We start from the raw sequence: 7,162 nt of genomic DNA, 5'->3' as shown, positions 1-7,162 counted from the left end.
ATTTCTATTTATCTAGTTTATTTTACCATTTTAATTCCAATTACATATTGTCAACATGTTTATGTTTATTTAGTTAATCGTTGTTAGTTTAATCGTTATTATGTGAGTAGTTCTTTAATCTAGGGGTGGGAAAGCCATGGTTAATTAGCTCTTATTATATGTTGGATTAGGAAGTTTTAATATCACATGCTTGTTTTGTAATGTTAATCTTTGATTTTTGATCAAAATCATTGATTAATTTATTATTTTTTTCTTAAGAGCAAAAGTCGGGATTAATCATGTTTTAATGGTCCGATCTAATTTGTGCAAGAGGTCGTTAATAATTGTTCTATGGTAATAGGCCAAGAGGAAATTGCTAATAACCTACACAACATTTGATTTTATGTTCTCCTAATTTGATATTGTTAATTGCTAATTTACATGTGTAACCCCATTCCCCTTAGATCTTTTATCATCATTGTTATAAATCTTATTTTACTTATCATTTTAAATCATCAAACCAAACCCCAATTGTAACCGACCTTGATATAATTCTACTCATAGCTTGTTATATTGCATCTCCCGTCTCCCTGAGATCGACTCTACTCCCCTAATTACATTTGTTTGTTAGTTAAGTCTAGGGTATCTTTGGTAAGTACACGATAAGCCTACCACCAATACGCAATTTCGCTCAAAATTCAACATATTTCGATAAAATTATAACCAAACACCATAATTTGATATAATTCGAATTCGTAATTCGCAATTCGCACCTTAGTTGAGCGAATTAGGTACATATGACCATGAGAAACAAGAGATCAGCAAGTCAATTTTATTATAAATTACATAACACTCCACTTCTGTCCATTTTTGAAAAGAACACTCCAAACACGTCGGATGCTGCTGTGAGCTGCAAGCACAAATTCCATTTATTAAAGACTAATGCATACATTAATGAGGAAAATTGTAGAAAAATTCTCCAGTATTCTCATCTGATCAATCAACATATAATACTAGGAAGTAGGAACATGATATATCATCATAACTATGAAAAAGGATTACCTAGACAGGGCAGAAGGTGAGAGTAGGGAAGTAGGTGACAGTAGAGCAACTGGTGGCAAGTGTATAGGTCTGGTCAGCAAGCGGGGTGACGAGTAGGACACCAGGACGGTCACTGGGAAGCTCAAACTTAAACTTGGCGATAAAGATACGGGTGGTGTCGGATGGTTCATGTGGTGGAGGAATGAACTCAGAAGCCAAGCACATAATTCCATTCCCTAAATAAAGCATATTATCAGAGTGATATCCCCAGCCATCCGCAACTTCACAAGTAAGGACCACGTTTAGGAATTGTTTGGTGGCAACATGGTATGCGTCCACCATCTTCGGGTCAGAGCCCAGGTAGTAAAAAATCAACCCTTGAGCAAAGACGACGTGGGAAGACCACTTTGGGGAAGAATCAAGAACAAGTTCCCAACGGTTGTCTGACGGGTAGTAGGCAAACACGGATTTGATGCTAGGGAAGCTGACGATGATCCGGTTATTCTCATGGTCGGCGAACGCGCACTTATTATGAGGGATCTCGAAAAAATCCGCCTGACTGGGTGGAAGTAATTCCTCCCACTTGTTTGAGATAGTATCCAAAACAGTGATTGCCTCAGACTTGGTGATAGTGCTATGAAACAGATATAACTTACCAGCAATCGCAACAACAGAAAGAATAATTCTGATACGTTTGTCGAAACAAGGGATTTCCTTCCAACCCCTTTCCAGAATCACTTGCATTCAGGTCTAGATAAGAAATTCCCTTGTGAAAGAGGCCCTTTTGGTAGTTGGGTATAGAATTGGGTGGTTCAAGGTTGGATTCGATCATATCCAATTTCGGACTGCCAACAATGTAGATGACAGATCCCATAGCCACCCTGGCATTATAGGGATAATTGGCAAATAATACACAAGGGCAATCTGACACATGATCAGTCCGGAGATCAAGGATGTAGAACTCAGAAAACCTGAACCCTCCTTCCAAAATTCTACCTACCTGCAATAACAGCTTTTCCTTCTCCTTCTCCTTCTCCTTCTCCTTCTCCACATATGGTAACATAGAACCACTAATCTTCTTCTTCAAAGTCACCAATCTCACCATTTTTGATGTTATTTAGGCACACCTAATTACAAAAGTTAGATTTATACTATCAACATCACCAACATCAACAAACTATAACTAAATTGTCATCCAATCACATCACATTCATAACAATAATAATAATAATATATTATATCGCTCCCTTCGTCTCAGTCATATACAAACAATTGATTTGGACGGAGGGAGTAATTTGAATGAAACATCAACTACTCATCGAAAGATCAAATCTTTTGACTTAAATAAACCAAAATTATGAAAATCATCGTAAATAAAAGATAATAATCGAAAAACCCTAAATATCAAGTAAAAACTTGCATGAACAAGCGTTCCCCAGTTCAAGTATTGAAAAACCCTAAATATCAAAATCTCGATGTCGATAAATTATGAAATCAAAGATGGTGTCGTTTGACTTTTGTTTTTAATAGACAGATATTATGAGAATCATCGTAAATAAAAGATAATAATCGAATTGATTAACAAGTAAAAACTTTCATGACAAAGCCTTACTTCCCCAATTCAAGTATTGAAAAATACCTAAATATCAAAATCTCGATCTCGATAAATTATGAATCGAAGCATACAACTTGCCTCCGATACTTCCTGATTATTCTGTTGTTTGCAGCGTCCGTTGGCGAATGAAGGAATTTATAGGGTGTGATTGCGCATTAAGGTTTGTCAATTGTTGGGAATGGGGTTGAGGTTTAGGGTTTTTAGTTACAATTTTGTACTCCACATTTTGTGTTTTTGGTTCGCACCAAAAAAAAAAAAAATTGTGTTTTTGGTTGCGAGTGATAGTAGACCGCATGTAATATATTTTTATATATGAGGTTTGTCTATTGTTATATTGAGCTTTGTTATTAGAGAGATTAGGGGACTGTCTATTGCTAATACCCTTACAATATCCCTAAGCTTCGAAATTTCAGCTTTCCAAATTTGTCCTTTTATTATTTCTAATTTCTCAATGTTATTCTCACTAGATTTTATAGGTGATCAAATGTGGCCTTAGGCCGTACATGGGCCAAACTCACATTAAATTTTTGCCCATGAGCAAGCGGGTTTAGACGGGTTAGTGGGCTCGGCCTTTATATTTTTCTTAAAATGCCTTGTCCGTACCCGCTTATTTTGCGGGCGGAATGAGTCAGGTTCAATGAACGGGACGACCCATAAATAGCTCTACTAGATTTCATGCTCGTGCGATGCACGGAAGCTATTTCTAATTAAATTTCATGCTCGTGCGATGCATATATATATATATATATATATATATATATATATACTCGTATATATTCGGGATCCTATGAGAACCATTAATAACCATTGGATCAAACTTATTATTGATGGTGAAATGAACAGTAAAACAATGTTACTAATTTCGATTGCATGTTCGAGGTTTGTTCTAGGTTTCGAAATTGCGGAATTTAGATGATCTATTGATTGTAAATTATCTATATTTTTAAGATCTGATTAATGATTTCGGATGTAGTTGGGTAATGATTTTGGATGTTCTACGGATTATAATTTTCGAGTATTAGTGTAGTATATATGATAATCAGATTGTGTCACCAATTCGCATTGAATTCATTTTTTAAAAAAATTTGTACATTGTTCGAGTCTTTGTGATGCAGCATCAGATTGTGTCAAGAGTCAAGACAATGCATTGAACTCATTTGCATAGAAATTTTCAGTTTATATGTGTGATTATAGTTTAGTGAGTTCTACATTTTTGTTCTGATTATACTAGAAAGATCACTAAACCGCATGAAATAAGGTTATATGTGCATTACAAAGTTTTTCAGTTGCATTAGTTGGTTTTATTATGCTACTAATTACTGTTGGTTAAGGACAATAATTTTATTTAAACCCGTTCCGATAATTAGAAGGGTTTTAGGGTTGGATTGGCAAGATGTTTATTCAAATGTCGCTTATTTTATTCTGTGTGTTCTAATCGATATTTCGTCGTTAACTAAGTTGGACCTTGTCTATTTGCTGCTTTTACTGTAATACTACGTATTTATGAGTCTCTGGGTACTTTATCGAGTAGGCCTTACTCTGTCGAGTAAGGGTGAGTTGCAGTTTAAAATAGTTTCTGACCTGTTGGGTACTCGATCGAGTAACGTAGATACTCGATCGAGTAAGGGGGCACTCGATCGAGTACCTTAGCTACTCGATCGAGTAGCCGGTTTACGGGGGATGATTTCTCGGGTTTTGTTAATAATGCGATTAAGTATATATTACTTCCATCACTATTCTTTAAACACTTTTTAAAACCTAATTACTGTAAAAAGAGAAATCAAACTACGTCATTCGCTTTAATCGCATTGTTGGCAAATCCCGGAGTTTGGAAGGTCGGATTTTACCTTTCTTGACATCTTTGTGATCCTTGCGTCGAGGGTAAGACCTACGTACCGTTTTTATAATGTTTCCTTAAAATTGGTTAAAACCTAATATTGGGATTTGGGGGTTTTGTTGTTTTGTATGTTTGGTAGTGATTATATGTTTGTATGTTAGGAGGAGGATTCGTAGAGGAAGCGTTTTGATATCAGCTGTGAGACCGTCTGATTGTGTTGTGCTTTCCAAGTAGGGTTTCCCTACTCAGTATTAGTCCCATAATGTGTTGGTGATGATTTGTGATTGTTGATTATTGTTATACGAGTATTGTGACGGTTGTTGGTTTGATTGCTGTTTAATGGTTGTGATTGTTTGTCTCTAGTTCTCGAGATGCGTTCTCGGCTGAGTGGAGTCACTTGCGGGAGTGACTTCACGCCCTAGTTTCGCCCTCCGTGGAACCCGCCACGGGAGGGGATGTGCACATTAATGGGACAGGATTATCGCTCGGTATGATGAGCGGGGCTTAGGTGGGAACGGCTGCGGTCCCCCACTGGCAGGGCTGGTTCAGTGGACAGTCGGTGACGGAGATTGATTGGAGTGGGTGTGATTTTGTGTGTGACCGTTTGAGCCGTTTGTTTACTGTGTTGTTGGTTTATATAAATTGTGTGATTAGTACTGACCCCGTTTAATGTTTTAAAAACTGTGGTGATCCATTCGGGGGTGGTGAGCAGTTATTGAGCAGGTATGATATGACGCGTATGGGATAGCTGGGATGAGTCGTCACGTGGCAGTTAGAAGTCTTCCGCTGTGTCAGACGATGTTTTATAGCTTTGATAGTTTTAGCAGTAGACCGTCTGAGAGTCTTGTATTTTTTTTTTTATCAGTTTTGGAGTTGGTATGTAATCACTTTAAACTATTTTGTTATTTAAATTATGTTTCTTCATTGTCATTTGATTATCATTGCCTCGGGTAACCGAGATGGTAGCACTTCCATGCCTTTAGTGGTCCTGGGGGATTTGCCAACAACGCGACGAGAGAGAACTATGTAACTCCTTTTTCTTTTGAAAGGTTTAGAAAGGTTAAAAATGATGAAATAAACTGACGGAAACCTTTTATATCAAACTCGCGTTATTATCAAAACCCGTCAAAACAACCCCGTAAAACACACTTACTCGATCGAGTAACTAACGTACTCGATCGAGTGCCGCTTACTCGATCGAGTACCAAGGCTACTCGATCGAGTACCCAACAGGTCAGAAACTATTTTGAAACGCAAAACACACTTACTCGACAGAGTAAGGCCCACTCGATAGAGTACCCAGAGACTCATAAAACCGTGGTATTACAGTCTTCTCTCCTTAAAAAGAACTTCGTCCCCGAAGTTCAACTCATACCCAAAAACAAACATACTAACTCGATCAAGCCACAACAACCAACTAGGAACTCAAAACAAAACCCCAACCGACCAAACATGAATTCGTAACCCCAACTCCACCAACTATTCCTACTTCCACAACATGGCTCACGATATCGGATGATATTTTACGGAGCTAGCAGCGTTTGTGTTGGTAGTGTATGGAGTTAGGATCGAGAGAGATATAATGGAGTTGGTACGATATCGTGAGCCATGTTGTGGAAGTAGGAATAGTTGGTGGAGTTGGGGTTACTAGTTCATGTTTGGTCGGTTGGGGTTTTGTTTTGAGTTCTTAGTTGGTTGTTGTCTTGATCGAGTTAGTATGTTTGTTTTTGGGTATGGGTTGAACTTCGGGGACGAAATTCTTTTTAAGGAGGGAAGACTGTAATACTACGTATTTATGAGTCTCTGGGTACTCTATCGAGTAGGCCTTACTCTGTCGAGTAAGGGTGAGTTGCAGTTTAAAATAGTTTCTGACCTGTTGGGTACTCGATCGAATAACGTAGATACTCGATAGAGTAAGGGGGCACTCGATCGAGTACCTTAGCTACTCGATCGAGTAGCCGGTTTACGGGGGATGATTTCTCGGGTTTTGTTAATAATTCGATTAAGTATATATTACTTCCGTCACTATTCTTTAAACACTTTTTAAAACCTAATTACTGTGAAAAGAGAAATAAAACTACGTCATTCGCTTTAATCGCATTGTTGGCAAATCCCGGAGCTTGGAAGGTCGGATTTTACCTTTCTTGACATCTTTGTGATCCTTCCGTCGAGGGTAAGACCTACGTACCGTTTTTATAATGTTTCCTTAAAATTGGTTAAACCCTAATATTGGGATTTGGGGGTTTTGTTGTTTTGTATGTTTGGTAGTGATTATATGTTTGTATGTTAGGAGGAGGATTCGTAGAGGAAGCGTTTTGATATCAGCTGTGAGACCGTCTGATTGTGTTGTGCTTTCCAGGTAGGGTTTCCCTACTCAGTATTAGTCCCATAATGCATTGTTGGTGTTGTCTAACTGCTGATTATTATCGTATTGGTTTTATGACGGTTGTTGATTGATTGCTGCTGATGGTTGTGATTGTTTGTCTCTGGTTCTCGAGATGCGTTCTCGGCTGAGTGGAGTCACTTGCGGGAGTGGCTTCACGCCCTAGTTTCGCCCTCCGTGGAACCCGCCACGGGAGAGGATGTGCACATTAATGGGACAGGGTTATCGCTCGGTATGATGAGCGGGGATTTGGTGGGTACGGTGCGGTCCCCCCCGGGGGGGCTGGTCTAGTGGATAGTCGGTGTGA

At 38.5% G+C, this 7,162-nt stretch overlaps 1 long non-coding RNA gene across 1 annotated transcript; it reads right to left on the bottom strand.

The window, feature by feature from the left end:
- Window positions 1-664: 664 nt before the first annotated feature.
- LOC141608533 (uncharacterized) lies at window positions 665-2,857 on the bottom strand. The gene is made up of 3 exons (XR_012527015.1): window positions 2,660-2,857; window positions 1,042-2,147; window positions 665-889 (listed from the first exon to the last, which is right to left on the bottom strand). It is a non-coding gene; the product is annotated as an uncharacterized LOC141608533 (long non-coding RNA).
- Window positions 2,858-7,162: the final 4,305 nt, after the last annotated feature.

This window comes from Silene latifolia, chromosome 10 (genome assembly GCF_048544455.1).
Source record: "Silene latifolia isolate original U9 population chromosome 10, ASM4854445v1, whole genome shotgun sequence".
In the NCBI taxonomy this organism is placed as follows: Eukaryota; Viridiplantae; Streptophyta; class Magnoliopsida; order Caryophyllales; family Caryophyllaceae; genus Silene; species Silene latifolia.
Note: the sequence above shows the minus strand (reverse complement) of the source record. Positions and strands in the feature narration are given on the sequence as shown.